At 34.5% G+C, this 4,708-nt stretch overlaps 1 long non-coding RNA gene across 1 annotated transcript; it reads left to right on the forward strand.

The window, feature by feature from the left end:
• The first annotated feature begins 2,817 nt into the window (after positions 1-2,817).
• Positions 2,818-3,314, forward strand: LOC131624702 (uncharacterized). The gene is made up of 2 exons (XR_009290651.1): positions 2,818-3,025; positions 3,110-3,314. It is a non-coding gene; the product is annotated as an uncharacterized LOC131624702 (long non-coding RNA).
• Positions 3,315-4,708: the final 1,394 nt, after the last annotated feature.

A 4,708-nucleotide genomic window follows, 5' to 3' on the forward strand; every position in this document is an offset into this window, starting at 1 on the left:
AGATACCCAATTCATCCCTCTTTTCTTTCATTAGAATTCCGGTAAAGCTAACTACTATAACATAAAGAACTTGGCAGTTGTATTTCTAACCTTACTTTAGAGCACGCCTTCAATTCTCATGTTTTTGTTTGATTAAAGATACCCAATTCAACCCTCTTTTCTTTCATTAGAATTCCGGTAAAGCTAACTACTATAACATTTTTTGTTTGAAAAGTGTGTTAGTTTGTGAGTTTACTTGAATTTGAATGCATTTGACATAATGATACAATGCTGATTTTTTTAAGCTATGGATTATGACCTAATTTTTATATTATTCAATTAAGTTTTTTATTTTATATTTTTTAGGAATATCTTTGCTAGATAGGGGTTACTTGTGAAGAGTGAAAGTTTGATCTCATTCAAGAAGTTGCTTTCTACTATACAGGTAATTAATTGTTCTCTCTCGCCAAAGTAATATGTTGCGTTTTATTGCTTCTGATTCATTCCGTGTATCCTTTGCATTTTGACAGAAACACATTATACCGTTATGTTCCTTAATAATTAGTTGTTTTTGTTTAGCTTAATTAATTAAGACATGAGTGTAATACTCATTATTCCGACATGTGGAATATTCTCTGATTTTTAAGTGATGAACCCGCGTATCCATACAAAAAAGGGCGTATGGGATATGCACGCTTAGAGGATAAACTTGTAAGTAAATAGAAATGCATTTTAATTAATTGTCTAAATGTGTTTTATTTGACGATTTTATCATTTGTGTCAATGCATAGTTAGAGGAGTCTAAAAGTGAGGAAACTTCACTTCCTGAACATGTGTTGTGGAAGGAAGCTCGTGTGGGCAAGAATCGAGCTGTCGATCCCGATGTTCAGAGAGTTTATGCTGAATGTGTAAGTATAATACTGTGTCTTTAATTAAATCAAATGTTTTTTAATATATAAATGATTTTTTATCTCCACTAATAATTATTGAAATGTAAATGAATTACAGGAGACATTGTTGCAATCGGTGTCCACCGGTGAGGACCAGGATGATAGGAGCATACTTAGTAGAGCACTAGATGCTCCTGAGTATCCCGGTCGGGTGAGGGGTAAGGGTCATGGTGTGACTCCAACCTCTTTTTACAAGCATCCTAGGAGAAGAAATCCTTCAAATGAAGAAGTGTTGCAAAAATTGGCGGAATTGCAAGCACAAGTCTATGAATTGCAAAGAGATAAAGATATGTATATGAGAGAAAAGTGCAATACTGCATCGGTGAAAGAAACTAGTGATAAAGCTAGTTTCAACTGTCAAAGAAAACTTCCCGAGGTAATTATAAATTTCTTTTCCTTACAAATTGTTCTATTTTATTAACGATAATGACTTTATATTTACTATTGGTTTAGGGCATTTCTTCTTGCCAACTATACTTATCGTCACCGTCTTATCGCCTAGTTGGCAAGGGAAAAGTGCACAACACTGTGGGAGATTTACTTCACCATAGACCGCTCCCGGATGGACACCTGAAAGTATCAGTGGATGTTGTATTAGATCATGATGCGGTGCTACCGGTACCTGACATGGTCTCAGAGACGACATTGCTGCGAGATGCAATAGGGTCATTTGTTGCATGGCCCTCGGAGCTCATTATCATTGGTGATGAGGTATATTCAAAACCATTATGAATCATTTAGTTTTCGAATGTCAATTTTGCACCATTACGTTAATTATTTTTTACATTTTAATTTTAGACTGCTCCTACAAAACCCGCAATTAAGGGCAAAGGGATTTTACAGGAAGAGGAGTCTGTTGCATCACTAAAAGAGGTACATTTAAGGTGTTAATATATAATTTGAATGTAAAGCTCCATGATTTTATATTTTATCGATCGTTATTTGATTTTTAGGCATCTGCTCGGGAGTCACAACAAGTGACACAGGTCGTTCGTAGCGTACCGCCTAAGGGTCCTCCGAAGCAAGCGGCAAAAAAAGGTGGTGCTTTTTTTCCTCAATATCGGACGACGCTCGGAACACTTGTTGATATGTCCGATTTGAAGGAAGGTGCTCTCCGTCAAATCAATATGGAGGAAGGTATCTTTGGTGTTGAATTCATTTCACATATTGCAATAGATGACTTGGAAGAGATTTTTACACAAGAACAACTAGGCGTCGCTAATATGCACTCGTACATCCGGTAATATTCACTCATCCGATATATTATTTAATTAGTCGAACAATTTATTTACACATTATGTTTATTATGTTTTTCACTCATCCGCTAATATGTTTATAATGTTTTTATTTAAGGTTGTTGCATGACAGAGTGTTGCGCGGGACTGCATTGTCAAACAGATTCCGTTTCGTGTCTTCCGCCCATTGCAGCGGAATGACAATTGATTCGGAACCAGAATCAGTTAGACAGCGCTTATTCGATAGATTCATGTCATCCGGCAATACAGAAAGTCTGATTCTTTGGGCGTATAATACCCGACCAGTAGGGTTAGTTTCTCATTCTTGGTTCATTTAATCTTTGTTTCTTTTGCTTAGCAAAATTTTTATATAACCTATTTTTTAATTTATAGAGCACACTGGTTGTTGCTTGCTATCAACCCGATAAGAGAAGTTGTATATTTTCTGAATTCGGTAGATGGTGAGTGGAGCAATTATCCGGCTATGAAGGAAATTATTGATTTGTAAGTGGGATCGTTCTAAATATTCTTGTATATTTATATATTTAATTATTTGTGAGATTGATCTAAATATATGCTTTTATATTTTTGTTAGATCAATACAAGTGTTCCGAAGTCAACGAGACGCACAGGTATCCCGGACTAAATCAAACAACATTACTTGGATCAAAGTGCAGGTACATTATTTTTCACAATTTTGCTTATAATATTTATGCTACTTGATAAAACAAGACAACTATAAATTCTTATTTGTTTTCTATGTAGTGTCCGATACAGCGGAACAGTTCAGACTGCGGATACTTTGTTTTGAGGTTTATGAAAGAAATCCTTCAAATGAATCAATTAGAGATTCCAATCACGGTATGGATTTATAACTTAATTAGATAACTTCTTATAATTTATTACATTTAACTAAATCATTCATATTATGTTTTTATTCTGTAGTACTTTGACGAATTCCGTGCTGCTTCTTACCCGAAACTTAAGTTGGAAGAAATCAAAGAGGAATTGTGTCAATTTTATATTCATCAGCTATTCATGTAGTAGGATTTGTGTCGATTTGAAGAGAATATTATAGTACTCCAGAATATATGGTTACTAACTTTGTTCATATTGTTGCCAATTAATATTTGAAGTATAATATTGTTGATGTTAGAGATTTAGTTTGATTGACATAATGATGTATATATATAATTTTGGATATTATAATGGTATTATATTAGTATATATATAGTCCTACCTATGGTTGAAAGTATATCGTCGAAAATATATTACTGGTCGAAAATATACAGGTTGAAAATATATTACAGGTCGAAAATATTACAGGTTGAAAATATTACAGGTCGAAAATATTACAGGTCGATCTGGGAGGCTGAAATTATAGGCTGCACTTTAAAATATCTCATTTAGCAACGACAGCGCTTTTAAAAAGCGCTCTTAAAGGTCCCCCTACTAAAGCGCTTTGTTACAAAAAGCGCTGCCAAAGATCAAAAAAAAAAGAAAAAAAAAAAAGCAACCTACCAAAGCGCTTTTGGAAAAGCGCTCTAGTAGGGGGGCTACTAGAGCGCTTTTTCCAGAAAAAGCGCTCTGGTAGGGGGTCTACCAGAGCGCTTTTAGAAGCGCTTTCGTAGCCTACGCCAGCGCTGGCTTTGGCAGCGCTTTAAAGCGCTGTTAAAGGCCAAAAAAAGCGCTTTTAAAGCCCTTCCGTGTTGTAGTGAAAGTGGGAAAGATAAAAAATATTGATCAAATTTAAGATTTTCTTTATCTTTGATATATCATCATTCATCATATAAATCACTTAAAATCTCTGAAAATATCATTCAAAGTTAATCGAAAATATTTTCAAGTCATCACATAATTTTTTTTGAATATATGCATTAAAAAAATTTTAGTGCTGAAAGTAAAGTGGTATTCACCTACCAGAATAGGGTATTAAAATACCGGTGTGATTTTTTGAAAAAAATGGAATGTTGCAAAGTGGTATTCGGCTATCAGAATGAGGTATTTGAATACACCTGATCTAGTGCAATTTTTAATAAGTCACAATGTATGTAAATCATTGCAAGCTTCATGGAACCATTTCAAACAAATAGAATCATTCATATGGAGGTGTTGCACATCATTAAGACCCTGATCGAATGTCTTGGGGCGTAAATTTTGACTGAATTAATCGATTAAACCAAAGTCTTAATCGATTAAATAAGCCAAATTTTTCCGTCATGCTATTTCCACAGCTCCTAAGTCACCTTGTACAACTCCAAGGCATTTTTGAATTTTTTTTTTAATAGGCAATGATACTATAAAAGGGAGCAAAAAGGGAAACTCCACCCAAATACAAACGAAAAACTCCAACCACTCAAAACACTTGAGAGGAAGAATATTCCACATATAAAAGTCACAGTTTTCGACAAGCTTATAAAAAGAAGCGATCCACCTCCGAGAGATAGAAATAATCTCTGTCATACATTCGGTAACATTAAATGTCTCTCCTTTGAAGATTATGCCATTGCGCTTAATCCATATAGTCCAAACCGTAGCAAGCCA

Source organism: Vicia villosa, linkage group LG1 (genome assembly GCF_029867415.1).
Source record: "Vicia villosa cultivar HV-30 ecotype Madison, WI linkage group LG1, Vvil1.0, whole genome shotgun sequence".
Classification (NCBI taxonomy): domain Eukaryota; kingdom Viridiplantae; phylum Streptophyta; class Magnoliopsida; order Fabales; family Fabaceae; genus Vicia; species Vicia villosa.